The following is a 17,323-nucleotide window of genomic DNA, read 5'->3' as shown; positions in this document are numbered from 1 at the left end:
ATTCCTTGGATTTGTTGCCTGTTAATTGGAGGGATAACCTATCCTCACCCTAAATGTGTGTTTGTGCTATACAAAGTCATTCAGTTAAAATAACACTTTGCTTAGTGCCAATAACTTTAATAAATTATGGCATTTTACTATGCTGAATTTTCTTGGTTCCTAGGTAATTATCAATATAAAAAGACACCAGCTCCTGTTCTAAAGCAACAAAAGGAACCGGCTCCTATGCCCCAGCAAGAAGGCCTCCCGAGTGGTGCAGTGGTCTTAGGCACTGCAGCGCTAGAGGTGTCGCTACAGACCCGGGTTCAATCAGGGCTGTATCACAAATGGCTGTGACCGGGAGTCCCATAAGGCAGCGCACAATTGGCCCAGCGTCATCCGGGTTAGGGGAGGGTTTGACCGGTGGGCTGTAAAGTAGGTCACTGTAAATAAGAATTTGTTCTTAACTGACTTGCCTAGTTAAAGAAACTAAACGGTCTCTTGTGTCCCAGCAACAAAAGGAACCGGCTCCCATGCCTCCTCGGTTGAAGCAACCAGTTACAATGTCTCAGCAAGTGTGGCGGCTAGCGCAGATATTTTCGGTGAAGCAACAGAAGCCTTAGCAAGTGAGGCATCCAGCCCAAATTCACCCAGCAGCAGAATCAACCGGCCCCCATTCTTCAGCAAGTGTGGCATTCTGCTCAAATGCCGCAGAAGCAACTGACTGCCTTGCCTCTGCACCAGAAGCAACCAGTTGTATGCCACAGAAGCCTCAGCAAGTGTGGCATCCAGCTCCGACGCAGAAGCAGCTGGACGCTGATCCTAAGCAGCCTCCGCTAGTGTGGTATCCAGCTCCAATTCCCCAGCAGCAGAAGCAACCGACTGCCATACCTCAGCAAGTCTGCCATCCATCCCAAATGCGCCAGAAGCAACTGGCCCCATGTCTCAGCAGAAGCACTAAAGATGGTGGTTCTGGTAGCTCTCAGGCCAGCATCGTTGAACAGTCAGTTCTCATCCCAATCCGTTCCTACAGTTCCAAATCGCACTACAAGAATAGCAAAACTGTCTTCTCCCAAACCCGCTACACTCCTGGGAACATTGTCTGTTAAGAGTGGAAAAGCTCCCAATGACAGTGTTGGCCTATTTGAACCAAGCACATACTCACCACTAGTAAAGGATCCTACAAGTTATCGTACAACTTTAATCTGATCTTCACTTTGCTTTCTGAATTTGAAGTCCTTTTAACTAACCATGTTTCAGCCAACAGAAGAATCTAATGTTGGACTCATCCTTTAGAAGCTGATGGTGAGACTTTTAATGTCAAATTTATGAAATAAGATTTTGTTGCTGATACTTTTTACATTTCTTTCAGGTTTTAGTCATGCTGTTGTTTTGACCAGGAAGTTGCCGGTGCTCTTGCTACTCTTGCATGATTGAATCATTAAAAATGTGTCATTGAAATACTGAGGGTTCTCCTGTGCCCACTGTGCTTGCTGATTTCAAACAGATAATGTGGGTTGTCAGTGCAGTTTGTAGTAAAAGAGAATGTGGCTCAGTTTTCAAATATCTGGGGTTTACATTTGCTACCGGTTATTCAAAGATTGGCTCTACATTAGTGTTGTCAAGTCGCGAAATGTCAGACCTTCCTCATGGTCATATTTTGTGTATATTGACACCCTTTCAAATGACTGGATTCGGCTATTTTTGTCCTCACCGGCGTATAAAATCGAGCACACAGCCATGCATGCAGCCTTACTGAAGAGCTCAGTGACTTTCAACGTGGCACAGTCATAGGATGACACTTTTCCAAGTCAGTTTGTCAAATGTTACCCCGGTCAAATAAGTTAATGTGATAGGCCACACAAACTCTCAGAACAATGCTGTACCGCATAATCGTCTGTCCTCGGTTACAACACTTGGTGTAAAGCTCGCTGCCATTGGACTCTATCGCAATGGAAGTGAGTTCTCTGGAGAGACTGATCACTCCATCGGGCAGGACGAATCTGGGTTTTGCGTATGACAGGAGAACGCTACCTGCCCGACTGCATAGTGCCAACTAAAGTTTGGTGGAGGAATAATGGTCTGGTGCTGTTTTTGTTGGCTTGGGCAAGACCGCTTTGTTCCAGTGAAAGGAAATCTTAACGCTACAGCGTACAGTAACATTCTAGACAATTCTGTGGTTGCAACTGTGGCAACAGTTTGGGGGAAGGCCCTTTGCCGTTTCAGCATGACAATTCCCCTGTGCACAACGCAAGGTCCATACAGGAACAGTGTGTGATTAGTGTGGAAGAATTTGATGGGCCTGCAAAGAGCCTTGACCTCAACCCTATCGAACACCTTTGGGATGAATTGGAACGCCGACTGCGAGCTAGGCCTAATCAACCAACATCAGTTTCTGACCTTTTTAACACTGTTGCGGCTGAATGGAAGGAAGTCCCCGCAGCAATGTTCAAACATCGAGTGGAGGCTTTTATAGCTGCAATGGGGGGGATGTAGATGTAGTTATGCAGGCATGCATTGTACACAAGGTTGACAATCCAGACGTATTCTTCAACTTCAGTCTGAGCCTTAGGGAGAGTACTAAGCTAACATAAGGAATTGTTTTAAATGTTCATACCATGATCAATTAGCTGTATGCATTTTTGGGACACTTTATGTATCAACATTTTATCGCAATGTTTTGATAAAATATAGAATTGTGCCTTTGCTACTATAGCCCACAGAAACACATTGAATAACACCTTTTTTATAAATGGCAAAGTTTTGAAGTCTGTCCAATATCTAGGTGATGGCACATATTTAACCCTTTATGGATGTTGGCACAACTACCTCCATACTTCCATTAGTTTGTATGGGTTACCTTCAGATTAGTATGTGAAACTTGTTGGGGTCGTAGAGCAAAACGGAACCATGTTTGCGTCTCCCCTTTCCATAGTGGTCATAATAGTTTGTAGGCCAAACCGTTCAGACGCCACAGACGCTTTCGTGAGATGGATTTCAGTTATGTCACATGGGCTGACAAACTCAGCTGTAGCTCGGCCCCGTACACCAGATGCGGAAGGGCGACATGGGCAGGCGGATAAAGTGGATTAAGATGCAGCCCATGCAAAAACCTGATATTTCTAGCTTAAATTTATAGATTTTTAACCTATAGCTCATTCCTCCTGCAAGTCCATTTATCGTACCACAGGGTCTTAAAAAATGGATTCAGTGTACTTGAATTTGACAATGCCTGGAATGGTTAAACCTATCAATTAACAAAGACATTCCCGAACAGACAACAGATGGTCTAAGAACATATACATTTTTCTAAACCAAGTATTGTAGGTAAAATCATCAAAGTGCATAGTATGAGAACCCAGACCTTAAATGGATCCGTTTAAGTTCCAACAATGAAGCCGGCAAGGCTCTGGCAGGGAAGCTTAGCTATTATAATGTGTCACCTGGAACTCATTCACAAACATTGACACAACTCGACACATTTGCCTGCTGTAGTCGACTGTCTATTTGGCCAAAGACTCATGACATGGGATGAAATCGTATATTCATTCGATGGTCATCTTTTATGTAAAAATGTAAACGCCTTATATAATCTGGACTCCTTGTATGTATTTTTTTCTACATTTAAATCAAACAGTAGATACCCTTTTCTTTAACAAAGGGTATGGGATACCCTCACTCAATTCGAGCCCTGGTTTTAACCAAACACACCAAACCCTTCACGGAGGTATTTAAGGAGTACTTGCGACAGTATTAGAGGATTTGGCTATACCGACATCTATGGATAGCATAAGGTAGGCTCACCACTTATTTTTTTTTTAATAGGAAGAAATAGGCTCCAGTTATATATGTAATTAGAGGATTGGTGCTCCTGTGCACATATAGGAGGGCCCTTACTGGAAAGTTACAATGTTGCAATCACGATGCAGCCAACTGCCTATATGAGGAAACCGAGATACTTACAAAAAAATATGTCACCTGTTATCACACATGCCACAACACAATAAAAATAACACTTTTATTTAACATATCATTTAATATTCCTGTAGAACTGTAAAAAAAGAGTGAGATCATTTGAGCTTTGGAAGCAAGTGCCTCGTTTCGTTGGAGCAGTGTAAAATAAGCTTTATGTTAATGACCCAGCCTTAACAAATGTATTTATTTACATATTGAATTTGATTGTCCAACATCAGTTTCAGCATTTCTTTATTTCGTGGCCCGCATAGAGTGGCCTCTTCCCTCTGCTGTTGAGCTGCATTGCAGTCAGCGACGTTTTCTTTCTAGCTGTCTATGGTCCTGAAATCAAATCGAGAGAGTGAGTGTGAGAAAGAGCGCCGACAGAGGAAGAGAGAGAGAGACAGAGAGACAGAGAGAGAGATTAGGATGTAGTCTATTTAAATAAATAAAAATACTAAGTAAAGAGGCGATAAATAATGAATCTTAATAAATTACTCAGTGATAGAATGAATACGAGTGTATGATCAACGCTTCCCTTCATTCAAAGACAAGTTGACTTACATGGCCGTCCTGGAAGCAAACGCATGCACTGCTTGTTGGAGGTTGATTTTGTAAGACAATTCATGTTCAATTGATATGGTGGCGAGTCCATTGAGTCTCTTGATTCATAGTAGAGCTCAGGTCGTTTGAGCTTGGAGAATGTGTGCTCTCCCCTTGCCACTCTCACAGGGAGTGTGAAGAACTCTCAGGGCAACATAGGCATTGAGATACAAGGAGGCCATTTGGTGTCTGCCATTTGGTGTCTGGATACTCCAGTGCGTCAAGTGGTTTTGCCTCACTGACCGGTCTCCAGTTCAAGACTTTGAGCTCATTACACAGCTCTTTTGTGTCGATGTCCCTGGAATCCCTGTACGTAAGGGCCCTCTCGAGTGTTGCGCAGTCTCCGGTAAGCACGACAGTGTCCATGTCCTTGACGGTGGGGTGTTGTACTTGAAGCTGAAAACACTGCTTTGCTCTTCGAGCTCCGTAGGGCCCTCGTTGACGGACTGAATAGCAGAATCAAGAAACTGATTAAAGAAATGTACTTTGGATTTCTGCTGAGGGTCAGTCACAGGCTCATCCTCTCCCTCGTAGCCAAACAGACTCCTCTTCTTCCTGGGACGGACAATGGGCTGCACTCGGAAACAGGGCACAATACATATCTCCTCTGCTAACTCATTTGCGTTTGCTAATGCGCCAGCGAAAGCTGCATCGGAGTGGTAGTCTTGGAGGAATACCCTGGTTGAGTTCAGTTGAGCCACTGTTTGTGAAAGGTTCAAACTCACCACCTGCAAACTCTTTCTGGTGATTTTCACTTTGAACAATGTGTCATACCAAATGACCACTGCGCACATGAAGCCAAATCTGTTCATCTTGGCAGCAATGCTGTTTGCCTCCAACCTTGTTTTAGCACAGGGCATCATAATTCTCCCCGAGTTGGTATTGCACAGGTTTCACAGCCTCCACCCGGCTCTCCCATCTCATGGTGCTGAGGGGTTTCACAGCACGTCCCAGCTGTGTGTAGCTCCAGATAAAAATGTCTAAATCCTCTTGGATGGTGTTAAAAAAAACTCAGCTGCCTACAAGAAACACAATAATGCATCAGAGAGAACCAGATACAGTGAGTGAGTGCTCCATGGCACAAAAAAATGCCCTTGTATTGATATCATGCATTGCCCCGTTGTCATACCCCTGCCCTCTCATGTCCATGATGGCGATGCCATGTTTCTGTAGTTTTGAGATGAGCAACTCGGTCATGCCCACCCCGTTGAGTCAAGCAGTTCACTAAACTCCAGGAAGTGCTCTCTCGTGCGCACTGACCCATCCTCCTCGGTTGAAACAAAATGCACCACTGTAGTCATCTGATCCGTTTTGCTCTTGTCTGGTGTGCAGTCCAAAATTATAGAAACATATTTGGCTGCTTTTAGCTCACTGCACACTGCCTGCTGAAACTCTTGTGCCAGCATGTCAACGATTCCGTTCTGGATTCTTTTACCAAGGTAGTTCACATGTGTTTCCTTGGACTGTATTCTCCTCACATGCTTCTTCATGATTCCATCAAAGATACCCAGCATCACCACAAACTTCAGAATGTTCCCATTATTTGGCTTGTTCAGCCAGTCGGGGGTCCCACGTAGTGCAATATTCTGGGTGGCCTTTAAGCGTATCAGGGCTATAAGCCTCCGTAGCAGCTGCTGCCCAGTTGGGAGTCTTTCCGTCAATAGCCCGTTGGCCTTGGGCATCGATAGTTTGCTTGTACAGCAGCCTGATCTCCAGCTCCTTCCACCTCTGGAAACTATCTAGGTGGTCATGCAACTTCTCATGCGAGCTGAGGCGGTGGCACAGATTGTTCCAGTCCTTGGTTCCATCCCTGACCAGCGCAGATTTGCACGAGTGTGAAGCAAAAACAGAAGGCTGCATCATTTTGCCATGGTCTCTCCACTCGCTCCCCGTTCGCCATCCACCTATTGTAGTGGGCCACCGAACATTTTCGTTGCCCCTCATCTCTTGGGAAATTCCCCTCCTTATCCTGATGTGGCCCTGCCTGCACTAACATATCCCGTAAAGATCCATTCATATACACTGCTCAAAAAATAAAGGGAACACTAAAATAACACATCCTAGATCTGAATGAATGAAATATTCTTATTAAATACTTTTTTCTTTACATAGTTGAATGTGCTGACAACAAAATCACACACAAATTATCAATGTAAATCAAATGTATCAACCCATGGAGGTCTGGATTTGGAGTCACACTCAAAATTAAAGTGGAAAACCACACTACAGGCTGACCCAACTTTGATGTAATGTCCTTAAAACAAGTCAAAATGAGGCTCAGTAGTGTGTGTGGCCTCCACGTGCCTGTATGACCTCCCTACAACGCCTGGGCATGCTCCTGATGAGGTGGCGGATGGTCTCCTGAGGGATCTCCTCCCAGAACTGGAATAAAGCATCCGCCAACTCCTGGACAGTCTGTGGTGTGTTGGTGGATGGAGCGAGACATGATGTCCCAGATGTGCTCAATTGGATTCAGGTCTGGGGAACGGGCGGGCCAGTCCATAGCATCAATGCCTTCCTCTTGCAGGAACTGCTGACACACTCCAGCCACATGAGGTCTAGCATTGTCTTGCATTAGGAGGAACCCAGGGCCAACCGCACCAACATATGGTCTCACAAGAGGTTTGAGGATCTCATCTCGGTACCTAATGGCAGGCAGGCTACCTCTGGCGAGCACATGGAGGGCTGTGCGGCCCCCCAAAGAAATGCCACCCCACACCATGACTGACCCACCGCAAAACCGGTCATGCTGGAGGATGTTGCAGGCAGCAGAACGTTCTCCACGGCGTCTCCAGACTCTGTCACGTCTGTCACGTGCTCAGTGTGAATCTGCTTTCATCTGTGAAGAGCACAGGGTGCCAGTGGCGAATTTGCCAATCTTGGTGTACTTTGGCAAATGCCGATGTTGGGCTGTAAGCACAACCCCCACCTGTGGACGTCGGGCCCTCATACCACCCTCATGTAGTCTGTTTCTGACCATTTGAGCAGACACCTGCACATTTTTGGCCTGCTGGAGGTAATTTTGCAGGGCTCTGGCAGTGCTCCTCCTGCTCCTCCTTGCACAAAGGCGGAGGTAGCGGTCCTGCTGCTGGGTTGTTGCCCTCCTACGGCCTCCTCCACGTCTCCTGATGTACTGGCCTGGTTTAGATCTAATCTGTCGGAAAGATATCAGTTTGTCTCTGTGAATGGTTTGTCCTCTGACAAATCAACTGTAAATTTCGGTGTTCCTCAAGGTTCCGTTTTGGGACCACTATTGTTTTCACTATATATTTTACCTCTTGGGGATGTCATTTGAAAACATAATGTTAACTTTCACTGCTATGCGGATGACACACAGCTGTACATTTCAATGAAACATGGTGAAGCCCCAAAATTGGCATGTGTTTCAGACATAAGGAAGTGGATGGCTGCAAACTTTCTACTTTTAAACTCGGTCAAAACAGAGATGCTTGTTCTAGGTCCCAAGAAACAAAGAGATCTTCTGTTGAATCTCACAATTAATCTTAATGGTTGTACAGTCGTCTCAAATAAAACTGTGAAGGACCTCGGCGTTACTCTGGACCCTGATCTCTCTTTGGAAGAACATATCAAGACCATTTCAAGGACCGCTTTTTTCCATCTACGTAACATTGCAAAAATCAGAAACTTTCTGTCCAAAAATGATGCAGCAAAATTAAACCATGCTTTTGTCACTTCTAGGTTAGACTACTGCAATGCTCTACTTTCCGGCTACCCAGATAAAGCACTAAATAAACTTCAGTTAGTGCTAAATACGGCTGCTAGAATCCTGACTAGAACCAAAAAATGTGATCATATTACTCCAGTGCTAGCCTCCCTACACTGGCTTCCTGTCAAAGCAAGGGCTGATTTCAAGGTTTTACTGCTAACCTACAAAGCATTACATGGGCTTGCTCCTACCTATCTCTCTGATTTGGTCCTGCCGTACATACCTACACGTACGCTGCGGTCACAAGACGGAGGCCTCCTAATTGTCCCTAGAATTTCTAAGCAAACAGCTGGAGGCAGGGCTTTCTCCTATAGAGCTCCATTTTTATGGAACGGTCTGCCTACCCATGTCAGAGACGCAAACTCTGTCTCAACCTTTAAGTCCTTACTGAAGACTCATCTCTTCAGTGGGTCATATGATTGAGTGTAGTCTGGCCCAGGAGTGGGAAGGTGAACGGAAAGGCTCTGGAGCAACGAACCACCCTTGCTGTCTCTGCCTGGCCGGTTCCCCTCTTTCCACTGGGATTCTCTAACCCTATTACAGGGGCAGAGTCACTGGCTTACCGGGGCTCTCTCATACCGTCCCTGGAGGGGGTGCGTCACCTGAGTGGGTTGATTCACTGATGTGGTCATCCTGTCTGGGTCTGGCTGTGCTTTGGCAAAGTGGGTGGGGTTATATCCTTCCTGTTTGGCCCTGTCCGGGGGTGTCCTCGGATGGGGCCACAGTGTCTCCTGACCCCTCCTGTCTCAGCCTCCAGTATTTATGCTGCAGTAGTTTGTGTCGTGGGGCTAGGGTCAGTTTGTTATATCTGGAGTACTTCTCCTGTCCTATTCGGTGTCATGTGTGAATTTGTGTGCTCTCTCTAATTCTCTCTTTCTCTCTCTCGGAGGACCTGAGCCCTAGGACCATGCCCCAGGACTACCTGACATGATGACTCCTTGCTGTCCCCAGTCCACCTGGCCGTGCTGCTGCTCCAGTTTCAACTGTTCTGCCTTATTATTATTCGACCATGCTGGTCATTTATGAACATTTGAACATCTTGGCCATGTTCTGTTATAATCTCCACCCGGCACAGCCAGAAGAGGATTGGCCACCCCACATAGCCTGGTTCCTCTCTAGGTTTCTTCCTAGGTTTTGGCCTTTCTAGGGAGTTTTTCCTAGCCACCGTGTTTCTACACCTGCATTGCTTGCTGTTTGGGGTTTTAGGCTGGGTTTCTGTACAGCACTTTGAGATATCAGCTGATGTACGAAGGGCTATATAAATAAATTTGAATTGATTTGATTGGGGGTGTCTTGCTAATTTCCTATAATTTCCACCTGTTGTCTATTCCATTTGCACAACAGCATGTGAAATTTGTCAATCAGTTTTGCTTCCTAAGTGGACTGTTTGATTTCACAGAAGTGTGATTGACTTGGAGTTACATTGTGTTGTTTAAGTGTTCCCTTTATTTTTTTGAGCAGTGTATTATGGCCAATCACAGGGATCTTTTATGTTTTTTGTCTGGGAGTCAGATTTAGCAACAGCACCACTGATCTGGGATGGGGTGCGACGAATCTGAGTCAGGGTCCAAGATAGTAGGGTCTCCGCCAGCATTGTTTGGAGGTGTGGCTAGGCCTGGTGTGGCCACCCGTTCTTGTTCACCCAGTGAGCTCTCATCATTGGTGGAAGTGGATAGCTCCTCCGGCTCGTCCTCCTCACTGCTACAACCAGCGAACGAACAGGGGCTCGTCCGTCTCAGCGAATGAACGCCTGTCCCTGGAGGCTTGTCGTTCTCTACACCGGCTGATGGACATTGCTGCACGCCGATCAATTTCAGCAGCAAATTTCTTTGGTTTAAAGATTGTGCCTCTTTTCTCATTCATTTTTTTTATTCGCTTCTTTCATTTTTGTCTCTTAGACATGGTAGCAAATTTGTTTCAAATCTCTGTAGCTTACTTTTAGCTGATGATATCTACTAGTATGAGCTAGCTAACGTTAACAGGATAGGTTAGGCTACTGCCTTAATCACCAACCGCCTTAGTCACACAAACAAAAAAAACAATTAAATAGGCAGATTCATTATTGTTTCACAGTTGGATAATCCCATAAAAAACACACATCACCATAGCTACCAAAGATAGTAAGAGTGAACTTCGGAAGAAGAGAAAAAAGGGTGGGGGCGGGAACTGCAGCAATAGCTATGAGCTGGTCCCCATGCCTGCAGGCGGTTTAGAAGCTGATCCGGGGCACCGGAGGGTGGCAGCCAATTGCCAAAATGACTGTGTAATCTTGCCTAATGGGAGGGCCAGCCTTGTTTGCGTCATGCAGAGCTAGGCAACGGTAAGCCTAATAAAACATTCTCACATCTGTCATCACTATTATGATTGATTAATTCCAGTTACTAATTTTGGATTGAAAACGTATAGGCAGCCTGGCCAGCCCAAGTTAGAATGTAAACCAAATTGAATCACATTTGGACACAAATGGACTATAAATACATAACATTACCAATTTGTTTACCCTGACCAGATGGACATGGCGCATGGGCTGCACACAGCTGCTATTATTAGCCTATATGATCAGACTGAAAAATCATTGTTTTCATCCCATACAGCATGTCAGATCTCTGTTTAGGAGTAGCCTAGGCTGCAGCAAGATTTACATAATGAGTTTTTAATTATCTGTCTGGAGTGATTGTGTTATCACATTTGCTAAATAAATAAAGTGGAAAGCCTACTTGAACTGGCATAAAAAAAAATGTGCTGTGTCACCCTCTTTAATTGAAATGCATTCCAAGCGACTACCTCACGAAGCTGGTTGAGAGAATGCCAAGAGTGTGCAAAGCTGTCATCAAGGCAAAGGGTGGCTACTTTGAATGCCAAATATATTTTGATTTGTTAACTTGTTTCCATATGTTACTCACCACCTGGATTCGGACTTATGTGGCAAATTGGGATACATAAAAGGGTTAAATATGTGCCATCACCTAGATATTGGACAGACTTCAAAACTTTGCCATTTATAAAAAGGTGTTATTCAATGTGTTTCTGTGGGCTATAGTAGCAAAGGCAAAATTCTATATTATCAAAACATAAAATAGAAACTTATCTAAAGTGCACTACATGACCAAAGTTGTGGACACCAGCTTGTTGAACATCTCATTTCAAAATCATGGGCATTATCATGGTTCCCCCACATTACAGCTATAAAAGCCTCCACTCTTCTGGGAAGGCGTTCCACTAGATGTTTGAACGTTTGTGGGGACTTGCTTTCATTCAGCCACAACAGCATTGAGGTCAGAAACTGATGTGGATTGATTAGGCCTGGCTCGCAGTCGCCGTTGCAATTCATCCCAAAGGTGTTCGATAGGGTTGAGGTCAAGGCTCTTTGCAGGACCTTTTGTTGTGCAGGGGCATTGTCATTCTGAAACATATTGCGCTGGAGTCCAATATCACCGAGCTTTATGCCACTCCAGCAGACAAGTGGAATTGCACATAGTGTAGGCTTGTATGCAGCTGTTCATTCATCGAAACACATCATGAAGATCCTGAACAGTTCTGGTGCTGACAATGCGTGGAGGCAGTTTGGAACGCTAAGTGTTGCAACTGAGGACACATGACTACACTGCTACAGCCCTGTTGTGAGATTGTGGCCTATCACATTAACAGGACTTAATTGACCGGGTATGCTTTAGCAGGGTGGAAATATGCCAAACGGACTAGGAAAAGGGTCATCCTATGACTGTGCCACGTTGAAAGTCAAAACTCATCAAGGCCCTTCTACTGCCAATGTTTGAACATGGATATTGCCTGGCTGTGTGCTCGAAATTATACGAGTAAGCAATGGGTGTGGCTGAAATGCCGAAACCAGTCATTTGAAGGCGTGTCAACATACAAAAGTATGAACATGAGGAAGGTAAATTATTTCACCACTTGACACTAATGTAGAGCCGAACTTAGAATTTAAACAACCAGTAGTGAAGGTAAAAACCAGCTATTTGAAGACTGACCCACATTCTATTTTACTGCCAACTATACCGGCAACCCACCCCATCTGTTTGAAATCAGCAAGCACAAGACACTAGATATTGGAAAGTAAAATTGTTTATTGATTCAGTCATGCAAGAGTAGCAAGAACACCGGAACCTTCCTGGTCAAAAAAGCATGACTGAAACCTGAAAGAAATTAGAACAGTGTCAGCAACAGAAACTTATGTCATCAATTTGACATTAAAAAAGTCTCACCATCAGCTTCTAAAGGATGAATCCACCATTAAATTTTCCTGTTGGCAGAAACATGGTTCGTAAAAAGGACTTCAAATTCAGAGAGCAAAGTTAAGACCCAATTTAAATTTGTATGTTACCTTGTAGGATCCTTTACTAGTGGTGGGTATGTGCTTGGTTCAAATATGCCAACACTGTCATTGGGAGCATTTCCACTGTCAATAGGCATAGCCTCCCTAGGAGTGTAGCGGGTTTGGGAGAAGACAGTTTTTCCATTCTCGTAGTGCAATTTGGAACGGATTTGGAACTGAGAACTACGAGAGGCGCCATCTTCAGTGCTTTCGTAGTGCTTCTGCTGAGACATTGGGACCAGTTGCTGCTGGGGCATTTGGGCTACATGCCATAATTGCTGAGGAATGGGGTTCGGTTGCTGCTGGGGCATTTGAGCTGGATGCCACACGAGCGGAGGCTGCTGGGGAATTGAGGCCTGTTGCATGGCGGGCGGATGATTTTGCTGCTGGAGCATTTTAGCGCGATACCACACTTGCTGGGGCATGGCGGTCAGTTCCTTCTGCTGAGGTTCAGTGTGGCCGGTTGCTTCTGCTGCAGGGGCATTTGAGATGGATGCCACGCTGGCTGGGGCATGGTGGATGGTTGCTTCTGCTGCTGAGGTTCAGTGGCTGGTCGCTTCTTGGGCATTTGAGCTGGAGTCCACACCTGCTTAAGTTGCTGGAATATGGTGGTTGGTTCCTTCTGCAGTGGCGGCATGGGGGCCAGTTGCTTCTGCTGGGGAAATTGAACTGGATGCCATACTTGTTTAGGATTAGTGCCATGTTCCTTCTGCAGCATTTGAGCTGGATGCCACACTTGCTGGAGCATGGCAATCGGTTCCATCTGCTGAGGCTGTGGCTGGTCGCTTCTTGGGCATTTGAGCTGGATGCAACACCTGCTGAGGTTGCTGGGCTATGGTGGTTGGTTCCTTCTGCAGTAGAGGCGTAGGGGCCAGTTGCTTCTGCTGGGGAAATTGAGCTGAATGCCACACTTGCTGGGGAACGGCGGTCGGTTGCTTCTGCTGCAGGGGCATTTGAGAAGGATGCCACACTTGCTGGGGCACGGCAGTCGGTTCCTTCTGCTGCATGTGAGCTGGATGCCACACTTGCTGGGGCACAGGTGTTAGTTTCCTCTGCTGCTGAGATTCTGCGGCCGGTTGCTTCTGCTGCAGGGGTATTGGAGCTGGATGCCACAATTGCTGGTTCATGGCAGTCAGCTGCTTCCACTTCTGAAGTTCAGTGGCTAGTTGATTCTGGGGCATTTGAGCTGGTTACCACACTCGCTGAAGTTGCTGGGACATGGGAGCCAGTTCCTTCCGCAGGATGGCGGCCGGATGTTTCTATTGCACTTGCATTTGAGCTGTTGGAAACTTATAATTGCCATATCCTAGAGACCTAAGTGATCCTGCATAGAGCAATGCTGCATTAGAACCCAGTGCAGGAGACCAATCACCTAGGTAAAAAAAAAAAAAAATTCCAGCCTTTCAAGGTTATAACTATGTAGCTGTTATTTGAAATTAACTCACCTGATGTAGAACACGGTATCCCTCCAATTAACAGGCAAAGTCAAGAAACCCTTAAAAAAAGTATGTTATGAACATAGCTACCTGTAACACCTGAAGGACAAGGGAAACACACTAAATCAAGACTTTTCAAAACATACCTGAAAGCAATTCCAATCATCACGGCCATTTTGCCCGCAAAACCTCACCAGTATTCAGAACTAATGGCAGGCATACGTCCTACCAGAATATCCCTTTTACTATATTTTCCAGACTTTTGGTTGCTCCTTTTAAAGGAATCCAAGACCCTTCTAATGTCGTTGGCTAATTAAGGACAGCTGTCAGCCACTGAGCTACATTCAATTTCTATTTCCAAATTGACCCCTAAATCCTACACACTGGCCTAAAAACTTATGTGAATCAGAAAGGATTGAATAGGGATAAGCAATAATGGCAACAATTGCATCCAGCCTATCAGAAGGCAAGGTGAAACAATTAACATATTGCTTTACCCTATCTGATCATTTCAAATGCCCATAAGTAACTAAGTGGTAGGTGTAGGGGCTAGAGGTTGATTTGGAATGCAGATATTTACTCAGACGTGGTTGATTCTCTAATTGAGATCCTGACAGGTTTGACAGCCCTTACTCTAAAGCACGCTTCAAACTCATTACACAGAGGGTGAGGTGTTTGTACTTGATTGTTGAATTAAGGCCACTAATTACTCACCATCATTTTGCCTTGGCACTTCATTGATCGGTTTAAATTCTTGCTTGTACAAAATTCACTTGGTTCATCTGAAGATTAGAGGCTCAATGAGCAGTTAGGCACCATTATTTTACACATGCCTTCTTTTAAACCGTGTGTTTCATTCAGCATAGCAACAGTAGATACGTTAACATGTTTCAGTTGCACATAGTGCCACATCTTGGACAAATTCTGAATTCAGACAGACACCAATTAAACACTCATGTTACGCTTTTGATGATCTGAGTCTTTAATTTTTCAGAGGCAAACATATAATAGGGCTCGTTTGAGTGGTAAGGCTAAAGCAACTGACTGTATCTGCTACAACCGAAAGTCGGATACTAACGTCATTTTCCAACAGCAAGGCTCAGATCACCATGGCAGTGTTGCCATTGTTTATAAAAGGTTTCCTTTATAATGTAAAAAAAAACATGTCTCCAACACCCACTCACAAACTGAAATAATTTATGTTACATTATACAATCAATAAATGAGAGAGAGCCTCAATCACATCATTTATGCACTGTAGGCTACACAAATTGGTTCCTGTTTCAGTCATGTTTTTGTTCACGTGGGTTAAACAAAAACAATAATGATTGGTTGACAATGGAGACCCCACATGACAGGTGATGGATGCAGGAAGAGGTTGGTGAAGAGCAACTGCAGAAACTTGGTGTCAAATCTTCATGACCTTTGATCACATGATTTTTGTCAAGTTCATGCAGTCGACATATAGACCCACGTCAGAAATGTTTAATCCCCAGAATGCAACACACTTTGAAAAGAGGTGACCAACAATTGTCCCCGACTTGACAATAGTGATCAGCTCGAAGGTGCCCACTATCTCTATAAAATGTCTCCCTCATGTGGATGAAATATAACACAAGACAAGAAACTCATCACATCATCCTCTGATCATCTACCCTCTTTTGTGGATGGCTGCATTTGTTCCAATGTTGTCTCATCTTTGATTGCAGTACACATCCACAAACACAGACACTCGAAGGTAGCTGTTTAGATACTGTAGCTATGCATATATCTCCAGCCCTTTCAAACTCAACATCTGCCAAATAGTGGTTTCCCTTTTCAGTCTGATGTTTCCGCTTGGCACTCCATCCCTACTAATTATCCTTGATTCCAAGGCTTTGCCTTGAAAATTCCCATCCCCTTTTCAAGGACTTTATTTGGATCAACCGTTCAACTTTTCTTTCTCTTTGGAGTGTGTTGTTTTCTTCTCCTGTTTCTTTCAGCACAGCAGGCAGACAATCTGTTCTTTTTTCTGGTCTTTTATATTCACCCCGAGTGCTCCAATCATTCTGTACTTTATTGTACGGCCCTTAATGTCTAGAAATCTGCACTAACTCCCCTCTTCCACTGCTGTTGGCTGGCCTACAGTGACTGGATCTTTCATGGAAGTCGGAAGTCATTAAAACTCGTTTTTCAACCACTCCACAAATTTAGGACATCTGCTTTGTGCATGACACAAGTAATTTTTCCAACAATTGTTTACAGACAGATTATTTCACTTATAATTTACTGCATCACAATTCCAGTGCGTCAGAAGTTTACATACACTAAGTTGACTTTGCCTTTAAACAGCTTGGAAAATTCCAGAAAATTATGTCATGGCATTAGAAGCTGCTGATGGGCCAATTGACATAATTTGATTCAATTGGAGGTGTACCTGTGGATGTATTTCAAGGCCTACCTTCAAACTCAGTTTTACATTATGGAAAAATCTAAATAAATCAGCCAAGACCTCAGAAAATAATTGTAGACCTCCACAAGTCTAGTTCATCCTTCGGAGCAATTTCCAAACACCTGAAGGTACCACGTTCATCTGTACAAACAATAGTACGCAAGTATAAACACCATGGGACCACACAGCTGTCCTACTGCTCAGGAAGGAGACGTGTTCTGTCTCCTAGAGATGAACGTACTTTGGTGCGAAAAGTGCAAATCAATCCCAGAACAACAGCAAAAGACCTTGTGAAGATGCTGGAGGAAACAGGTACAAAAGTATCTATATCCACAGTAAAACGAGTTCTATATCGACATAACCTGAAAGGCCGCTCAGCAAGGAAGAAGCCACTGCTCCAAAACCACCATAAAAACGCCAGACTACGGTTTGCCACTGCACATGGGGACAAAGATCATACTTTTTGGAGAAATGTCCTCTGGTCTGATGAAACAAAAATAGAACTGTTTGGCCATAATGACCATCGTCATGTTTAGAGTAAAAAGGGGGATGCTTGCAAGCCGAAGAACACCATCCCAACCGTCAAGCACAGGGGTGGCAGCATCATGTTGTAGGGGTGCTTTGCTGCAGGAGGGACTGGTGCACTTCACAAAATAGATGGCATGATGAGGAAAAAAAATTATGTGGATATATTAAAGCAACATCTCAAGACATCAGTCAGGAAGTTAAAGCTTGGTCACAAATGGGTCTTCCAAATGGACAATGACCCCAAGCATACTTCTAAAGTTGTGGCAAAATGGCTTAAGGACAACAAAGACAAGGTATTGGAGTGGCCATCAAAGCCCTGACCTCAATCCTAT

General features: G+C 44.5%; 1 long non-coding RNA gene across 1 annotated transcript; it reads right to left on the bottom strand.

Annotated features, from left to right (window-relative positions):
• Positions 1 to 12,328: 12,328 nt before the first annotated feature.
• Positions 12,329 to 14,264, bottom strand: LOC110493467 (uncharacterized). The gene is made up of 4 exons (XR_002469150.3): positions 14,179 to 14,264; positions 12,606 to 13,968; positions 12,487 to 12,524; positions 12,329 to 12,417 (listed from the first exon to the last, which is right to left on the bottom strand). It is a non-coding gene; the product is annotated as an uncharacterized LOC110493467 (long non-coding RNA).
• Positions 14,265 to 17,323: the final 3,059 nt, after the last annotated feature.

The sequence above is a fragment of the Oncorhynchus mykiss genome, chromosome 17, assembly GCF_057628025.1.
Source record: "Oncorhynchus mykiss isolate SJ-2025 chromosome 17, ASM5762802v1, whole genome shotgun sequence".
Taxonomy (NCBI): domain Eukaryota; kingdom Metazoa; phylum Chordata; class Actinopteri; order Salmoniformes; family Salmonidae; genus Oncorhynchus; species Oncorhynchus mykiss.
Note: the sequence above shows the minus strand (reverse complement) of the source record. Positions and strands in the feature narration are given on the sequence as shown.